Here is a 9,765-nt window from a genome sequence, read left to right on the forward strand (position 1 = left end):
TATTGCACAGTTCTGTTTGTGATGTGGTACCTAGGGCGTCGTCGACAAGTATGGGACTCGACATGATATGATCAGGAATGGCATTATGGCCCCTGAATCATGTTCGTGCTGTTCCCATTCCACGAGTCTGGAAGGGACCGAAGCTTGACGGGTCCATGGTTCGAAGTCGGCGTACAGTGCGCCACTCAAGCCGGGTATTCGGCTCTATTTTTGCCCTCTTTTATTACGATGCTATGGTATTTCTGTGGGTCCCCACATGTGTTTGTTTATAAGGCGGAAGTGACTTCCCCTTGTACACAATAGGCCCTCAGAGGAAGCCTACGGACAGACTAGAATAGAACATGCACATAACACAGAAGGTCTGCACAGCACACTCACACACAGCAATACAGCACACCGTCTTGTACCTCCTTCTGCCCTGCCGAAGTCGGGGTATCCTTTTTAATCCATCGAATCTCACAGCAATTAATATCCACAGCCATGTGTGTCTCCTGCCTCCGAACACACACGCTACAGAGCTCGACTCGATGTGCGCAGTTTCGTATAAAAATTATTTTCCAAATTTCCCCACTGTGTTTTATAAAATAATCATATTATGGAAGCACATACATTCTTATCTTAGTTTTTATGTATTCATTGTTAGCAAACATCGACATTATTCATGTTTTATTTTAAACGCAATCATTGTTATTTATAGATCACAGGCACTTGATGTAAGTAGGTCACACACGTGTAAATGTTGTGCCCAGTCCTTGTTTTTGTTTCTGTTATTATTTTAGTTAGCAGGCCTAGTTGAGCACGTATTGTGTATCATGTACCCTCTACTAGTCATTGTGCATTTTAGTTAATGGACTGATGATTTCATTTGTATGGAGTTGAGTGCGAGGATATGTATGTGTGGGAGGGGGGGGGGGGCGCGGGAGATGGAAACTTGCTGTATGTTATGTAATGTATATCCCAAGCGCAAGACAAATTCTTCTATGTGGAAATTGAAGCCAATAAAATTTGAGTTGAGTTGAGTTGAGTTGAGTTGCTACCCGGCGAAGCGGCAGATACACCCCGGACAAAATCTGGTCGATGAGATATTTCAATACCTGCTCTCAGCGCGCAGCGCAAACCGATTTTTTTTTTCGGGATCTTTTGTTTTCTGTATGCGGTCAGTAGGTGTTACAGAAAGAGTTATATTGATTTGTCTTTTTCTCCGCCTGTCTCTTTGTCCACTCAATCAACTTATTTTAACCACACTTGTTAGCAGTGCCTTCTCAGTTGGTGGCAGTGAGAATGGTAAGGACGGGGGTGTTTTTCCTACCTCGGAGGAATTTCTTGTTTTAGATAGTCTCGACTAACCACTGAGACGCCTGTACACAACACCGCTTTCCTTACCCGAAGCCGTGACAACTGAATTTTGGAAGAGTACACCTCTTCAGTCTTCGTTACCTCTAGAGATCTTTCACTTCCAGCTGACTACCATCCCACCCCCACCCACTGTCTCCCCCCCCCCTCCCCAGCCCCTCTGTGGGCAGAGAGGTGTCACCGTCAGCTTATTGAGGTCACTTGCACTCACTCAGAGCAAAACCAGTTGACCGTGTCTAACTTTTGACACTGATAAAAAAATTAAAAGAATTAAAACAAACAAAAAATAATAATTGACAAAAAATTAAAATTACAAAAATTAAAATAAAATGAAAGAGAGAGCGAGATAGGAGTGCAGAAGAAATTAAAAAAATAAACTAAAATGATATTAAAATAAAATGAAAGAGAGAGCCAGAAAGGAGTGCAGAAGAAAAAAGTGAAAGCTTCATGCTCGGATGAAAATAATAAACAAGAAAATATCGATCTATCAGGAGCGTCGAACCACGCACCTACGCCTTGCCACAGAAGCGATTGAGCTACTGTGCGCTCGTCGGAATCAAACGTCTCTTAGAGTATATAGCATGACTTCCCTTCTTTGTCTCTGTTAGTAACATCCAGCGATATTTCTCCGTAGGCCAAAAGTTCGGCCATGACCTAGGCAAAATAACTTGCGCAGCCGCAGAAATAAGAACAAGTCGCGTAAGGCGAAAATACAATATTTAGTCAAGTAGCTGTCGAACTCACAGAATGAAACTGAACGCAATGCCATTTTTCAGCAAGACCGTATACTCGTAGCATCGTCAGTCCACCGCTCATGGCAAAGGCAGTGAAAGTGACAAGAAGAGCGGGGTAGTAGTTGCGCTAAGAAGGATAGCACGCTTTTCTGTACCTCTCTTTGTTTTAACTTTCTGAGCGTGTTTTTAATCCAAACATATCATGTGTATATGTTTTTGGAATCAGGAACCGACAAGGAATAAGATGAAAGTGTTTTTAAATTGATTTCGAAAAAATAATTTTGATAATAATTTTTATATATTTAATTTTCAGAGCTTGTTTTTAATCCGAATATAACATATTTATATGTTTTTGGAATCAGAAAATGATGGAGAATAAGATAAACGTAAATTTGGATCGTTTTATAAATTTTTATTTTTTTTTACAATTTTCAGATTTTTAATGACCAAAGTCATTAATTAATTTTTAAGCCACCAAGCTGAAATGCAATACCGAAGTCCGGGCTTCGTCGAAGATTACTTGACCAAAATTTCAACCAATTTGGTTGAAAAATGAGGGCGTGACAGTGCCGCCTCAACTTTCACGAAAAGCCGGATATGACGTCATCAAAGACATTTATCAAAAAAATGAAAAAATAGTTCGGGGATTTCATACCCAGGAACTCTCATGTCAAATTTCATAAAGATCGGTCCTGTAGTTTAGTCTGAATCGCTCTACACACACACACACACACACACAGAGACACACAGACACACACACACACGCACATACACCACGACCCTCGTTTCGATTCCCCCTCGATGTTAAAATATTTAGTCAAAACTTGACTAAATATAAAAAGGAAATCTTTTATGAAATGATTGGGAGCCACGCAAAATTGACCTCTTGATTCCGACCATGAACCCGCTGTTGATAATCTGGAAGGTCGTACCAGGAATCCAGATCTATCTCTGGCCGATTCATAGATTCAACCCATCTTGAACCCAGGTCAAAAATGAGTTACTTCCCTTCGGGTCTCATTCTATCCCTGGTATAGGATGCCTTGGTTTTTCTTGTCTGGAGAGGAAATCGATTTTTTACATATTTAGATCTTTTCGTAATGTGTTATGGATATAAGCAGATTCGCGATCGTCGATAATGATTTTTCATGGTGTTGTGTAATTTTTAAATTACAAAGGAATTGATATGTAAGACAGTTTCAAGCGAGCTATTTTTCGCGGCTGTATTTACTGTGCAAACAACTCTAAATATTGCAAAAGTGTCACGTGATAATCAACCGTTTGGTTTCGGTGCTCGCTGCAGCAGACAGGTTTTTCTGTAACCAGTTGACAGTGATGCAACCATATATTACGGTCTCCTTCCGGCAGCAGTCCCAAAATTTCGACTCATTTTGACCTTAGAACGACGTCTTTATCATAACTGTGAAGAACAGAACGGAGATCACTGTCGAAGTCGGCCAATCTGCAATCATTTTCGTCTCGCGAACACTGCTCACGAACAACATATGGGAGATAACTCTGTATTCTTGTTTTGATAGGAATTTAGCGTCCGGTCAGAGAGACAACTGGCGTTGTCATCATTTTCACGAGTTTTCATTCACAAGCACCTGGGAAATAAATCTCATGTTCCCCAGGCAATAAATCCCCGGTTACCATAATTGCAGGAAGCAGGTCTACATGGATAATCAAAAGCAAACCCAATAGAAGCGCTCGAGGATTCTTCGGCTCTTTTCATTGGTGTTTCCCCAGACCTAAACAGACGACACGACACTGCTTTGCAAAGTTCCAAAAACAAACTGGCAAACTGGCAAAAGTAAACAAAAAACAAAACTACTTCATGAAAGGTCATACATTCATCAAAAACAAATGAAACCTAGCGATATGTTTTGTCTTCTTACAGAGTCATGGAGTGCGTGTATCTGTGTCGATACACAGGAGTACCACAATCAATTTAAGTTGAAAACGTCTTTGACAACAGCTGAAACGAATTAAAAAACATGTCATCTGACTAGTGTACACGTCCATGCTTTGTAAAAGCTTCCATGCTTCGTGTATAACGGTTTTAGGTCTCACTTAGCACATCTGCCGTGTGCTGACAAAACCGAGTAAGTCCATTTTTTTCAAAAATGATATTTTTTGTTCATCAAAGCTTAGAAATTAAGGCGCACCTTATGTGTAAATTGTGACTTTGTGAAATAAATAGATAAGGAGATATAGAAAAGTAAGTCCACACCTTAAAAACTGTTTAAAGTACATCTGCCATGTGCTGACAAAACCGAGTAAGTCCATTTTTTCCCAAAAATGATATCTTTTTGTTCATCAAAACTAAGAAATCAAGAAGCAGCCTGTGTGTAAATTTTGACTTTGTAAAATAAATAGATAAGGAGATATAGAAAAGTAAGTCCACAACTTCAAACATTTCTCCAAAAAAATTACATGTCAATTTGCTGGTAAAACCAAGTAAGTCCATCCACCAATCACAAGAACCTTTATGACGCTATAACCAATCAGAATGCAATGTTTTTGCCAGTATGACGTCAAAGTCAATCCGAATATTCTTGCGGCATTTTACTTGTTAGTAGGGGTGCTAGTTTTGGTGCAAGCATGGCTGCTAAAGAAGAAGTGTTGTCAAGATAAATGACAAAACAGTGAAAATAACGTTAACATTGCGAATTTGCACAAGATGGAGAGAGAGAGAGAGAGAGAGAGAGAGAGAGAGAGAGAGAGAGAGAGAGAGAGAGAGAGAGAGAGAGACTAAACAGGGAGATAGTGAGAGAGGGGAAAGAAATCAGGGCCGAGGGGGGGGGGGGGGGGGATGGAGGGAGAGAGAGAAATAAAGGGAAAGAGGAATTATGGAAGGAGGAAGAGAGTAAGAGGGAGAGAGATAGCGAGAGAGGTTGGGAGGGATAGAAAGAGAGATGGAGGGAGGAAAAGAGAGAGATAGGGAGGGATAGAGGGAGGGCGAAAGAGAGAGAGACAAGGATCGTCAGGAGAATTATATATAGATAGAGAAGAAAAATGTTTAAAATAAAACGTCATAAGGTGACGTCATTATGTCTCGCCTTATCGAAAGAGGTCATTTGTGTGTTCTAAACTTTAAATGACGTCATTTGTGAGTTCTAAACTTAAAATGACGTATTTTCTGTATGGGTCGTCTGACAAGAATTTTAAAACTATCATTATAGGAAAATCTATTGGGAACCCCTTGGACTTACTTGGTTTTGTCAAAACATTCATGCACACTTAAAAAGTTGTTTTTGGTTGTGGACTTACTTGTTCATATCTGTTTATCTAAGCACTCTAAAAAGTAGAAATTAGCACACAAGATGCGCATTGATTTTTTCTTTTTGATGGACAAAAAATATCATTTTGAAAAAAAAAAGACTTACCAAAGCGGAAGGTCGTGGGTTCGAATCCCGGCCGCACCTGACGGGTAATTAAAGTGAAGATTTTACCGATATCCCAGGTCAACTTACGTGCAGGCCTGCTGGTGCCTTATCACCCTTCGTGTGTACACGCAAGCACAAGACCAAGTGCGCACGGAAAAGATCGTGCAGTCCAAAGCAGAGTTCGGTGGGTTATAGAAACACGAAAATACCCAGCATGCTTTCACCGAAAACGGCGTATGGCTCCCTAAATGGTTTTGTAAAAACGGTCATCCACGTACAAATCCACTCGTGCAAAAGCACACGTGTACGTGGGAGTTTCAGCCCACGAACGCAAAAGAAGAAGAAGAAGGAGAACTAAAACGCCTTCACAAAAATTGCGTCCTCGCTGTTAAAACCCGTCAATCGGGACAGTGAATGTTTCCGTACCATGTCCACACGGCACCTGAATTGCTTAATATCAATTCAAACGTAACACATCTATAAATAGATTCAGGAAACATTGACACCTGCAATAATTTCGTGCCTGTGCTAGCATTTTAATGTCCAGAAATATTTCGTAATAACAATTTCAAGAAACGATTTTTAAGACATCAAACCCGGGTAAATAGTGTTTGATTTGAATTTCAAATAATGTGATTTAAGGCTGTAACTATAGTAGTAACCGTACCACCCAAACTTACAACAACAAAACATTACCGGAACAAAAAAACATGCTGTGTAGCTTAAAAAGTTGTACGTGAATAATATGTATTTTAGCAAATCACCGCAATCTGATATGCTCATCATTCTCCAAGGCACTCAAACTAACACTCACGTACACAGTCATACACAAGAACCAGCTTTTATTCTTGACTGGACATAGTCCTTAGATCAAGACTGGGTTTAATCAGAACAAACACACAAACGCACACATTGTTACAGGTTCGCTTCGAAAGTATCTGTGAGAATCGTACCGAAATGAGCCAGAGCGTTGTTTAGAGATCAAATAAGCAAAGGGAAGTAAGCGCTCTAATGTGCACACGACATGTGTAATAGAGTAAGCGAGAGTTATACGGAACGTTTCTCCTGGCACCTGAGAGAATAACGCATTGAAATGAACAAGCGACTTAATTTCATCCTCAAAAAAAGCACTACTTTTTCTTCCAAATGTTTTGACAAAACCAAGTAAGTCCACTTGCTTAGATCTGTCAAATTTTTTTAGATCTGATATAATGGAAAAAAGTGACAAAACCAAGTAAGTCCACAAAATGCCCAACAAAACAAAAACCATCCATCAGATCATTATCAAACTCGGGTTGTAAACGTACAATAATGCTATTTATCTTATTATCTCTGTAGGTTGATCAAGATAATCGTCACTTTTGAGAAATGTAATAAAACAGAAAAAGTCGTTTATCTCAGAACTAGCTTCAGTGGACTTACTCGGTTTTGTCAGCACACGGCAGACATGTCTTCGACGTCAAGTGTTAGGTTGAAACGCGTGTCCTCATGCGAAATCTTTAGCACCCGCTTTACAGGGAATTTTGTTTCCTGGCCAGGTGCCATACAAGTGAAAAACGTGTCAAGCTAATATCTTCCGTTTGCCTACCGTTAGGAACGTACTTTTTTGCACACACCCTTGGCCCCACTATTCCAAGCTTCTCGCCATATTTGAGCTCAAGTGACCCCAGAGTACCAGAGATACAGTCCCCATTCCCCAGTCGACAACCAACTAGACTTTCAAACTTCCACAAGAGCGAAACCTAAGTATAGCCGGGCTATAAACTGGATCACACGGGTTCACGATGGCTCAGGGGTAAGATAAACCACGCAAAAACAAATTCTTTGAAAATTGCTCCCTCTTTCAGGAGGGCACCTAGGATGTTCTCAAGCGGTGAGTGTTTAAATGAAAGGGTGTTTGTACTGTGTGTAATAGCCTGACTGAGTATCTGTGATGGTTTACGGGAGGCTTACTGTGCCTTAAATGTCTGGTGTCTGATCTATCATACTGACACCGCACTTTTGACTGTTTATATTGCCTGTGTTTGATAACCATTCACCGGCCTGTTTTCAGTTCCGTGTGTGTAACTGAGACCGGCTGCTCAAATATTTGAATTGCACAATATCAGTGCCACTGCGTTTTCGCTCCTTGTAGAAAAACCACTTCAAATACTGCTGTGATATAAATGATAAATATCAAGTCTACCGACAAACAGCGACATTTTCGGGGTTCACCATGACCGGTGTGTATTACGGGGGACATAATCGTGTGTATAGCGCCTGCGGTGGACACAACTAGGCGTTCCACGATCCAGGGCGTGGGGTATGGGGCAAAGTGACTGTTATAGCTATATTTGACTCATAGACATAGACATAGACATAGAAAACTATATTATCTCAAGACGTGAAACTCGGGTGTGGTGTATTACAGCATTACAACACACAACATAACACGTAAGAACATAAAACAGTAATATTACTTTCATGCACAGCATTGTCAAACCATATTGAGGCACAACTGAATCGTCAACTCATAATAATTCGGATTAGGATAATCTTGTCAACACAAATTTCTGTGGGCAGGCGTATGTGTACCTCCACACTGCCTCTCTCTATCTGTTATCGTATTTGATTACATAAGCAGCGTATACGTAATGATTATTATCGTTTGTCTTGTATTTCATATCTTAACGAATTACTGCCTTCCATAAAAATAAAAAAATTCTCAAGCGATGGGCACTCCCGGGGATTCCCCTTCAGTTTACGCGCACTTCCAGAAACCTGTCCAAACACGCTGACACGGCCGACAGAGATACCATGGCACAGACATAGACTCCGGCACAAGTACACAGACGTAGACAGCACGTCTATGTAAAGAGCCCAAGTGTTTGCAGAGTCCTACACTGTGGAAGCATAGTCAATAGTTGATTGAATATGTGCCTGAAAAAAACATTGAGTGTCCGTGTGCTTAGGTCTAGAAAGTGTTTATTTTTTTATAACTGATATATTCGAGTGTGCGTAGGTCTAGAAAGTGTTTATTTTTTGATAACTGATATATTCTTTTAGAAGTGTTTTTACAAAGTGTATCTACATGTTTTCACCAAGACAGGTTATTATCAAATCATGTTAAGTCATTATTATAGATAGAAAATAGTAAAGGACCAAGAACAGAACCTTGTGGTACTCCAAACCGTACTGTTTGATTACAAGAGCATAACTGATTCAGATAAGTACTTTGTAGAGAGAGAGAGAGAGAGAGAGAGAGAGAGAGAGAGAGAGAGAGAGAGAGAGAGAGAGAGAGAGAGAGAGAGAGAGAGAGAGAGAGAGAGAGAGAGAGAGAGAGAGAGAGAGAGAGAGAGAGAGAGAGAGAGAGTCAACAAGCAGCCCAGAAAGAGAAGGAAAGCGAAATAAGCCCTTAACTTACTAAGGACGTTATTAGTCGTAGCCTCTGGCACTTCCTGTTTGTCAATTGTGTGACCAAATATAGGCCATGTGATGAAATGTCTCTCTCTTTATCGAAGTTCTAGTCATGTGGCATGTCTATGCCAAACATCCTACATTGCACAGCAAAGATCTGTTATTGCGTTTACTTTAACGTCCCTTCAGCCGATTTGACTATCCGGGAGAAAAACGAAGAAAGAAAAGAGGTTTCTTATGAGGCGATAACAAACAGTTGCACCAATATCATCGAAGTCAGTAGATTGGCAGTTTCTTCACTGACGGTGCAGAGTGGGAATTCGGCTCGCCAGCTTTATGCAGATTTTTACAGCATCATTCTTTAGGCATAATATAAGCCTCGCGACGGCTACAATGGTTTGCGGTAGAACGGGAATCGAGAGCAAAGTGAAGGTGTATACGTGCGTGTATGTGTGTGTGTGTGCGTTTAGAGCGATTCCCAGAAAACTACACCACAGATCTTCATGGAAGTGAACTCTTCTAGATGATATATACCGAGCAACAAAAGAAACGCGAAAAAATTCGTCATTGTTTGATTGACAAAATCTCCATCAATTATAGAGTTAGAATTAACCACAAAAGTTTAATGAAGGCATGTTTGACCTTGTCTTTGTGTGATTATTTTGATGCTGTGACTGTTTTAACACACGGGACAAGCAGGTTTATCGTTAAACACATAATGCGCGCTCGCAGCACGTGCAAGTAGAGCAGGAGAAATCTGATGTGTGAGATGTGTTCACTAATGCATTAGCAACCAATGCTCCGCCTGGCGTCTGGCATTATGGGGTACTGGACTGGTTGGTCCGGTGTCAGAATAATGTGACTGGGTGAGACATGAAGCCTGTGCTGCGACT

At 40.6% G+C, this 9,765-nt stretch overlaps 1 protein-coding gene across 1 annotated transcript in view; it reads left to right on the forward strand.

The window, feature by feature from the left end:
* Positions 1-9,765, forward strand: part of LOC138977174 (P2X purinoceptor 4-like) — a 30,342-nt gene that overhangs the window by 2,724 nt on the left and 17,853 nt on the right. The gene's annotated exons all lie outside the window — the stretch shown is intronic.

The sequence above is a fragment of the Littorina saxatilis genome, linkage group LG9 (assembly GCF_037325665.1).
Source record: "Littorina saxatilis isolate snail1 linkage group LG9, US_GU_Lsax_2.0, whole genome shotgun sequence".
Lineage (NCBI taxonomy): Eukaryota > Metazoa > Mollusca > Gastropoda > Littorinimorpha > Littorinidae > Littorina > Littorina saxatilis.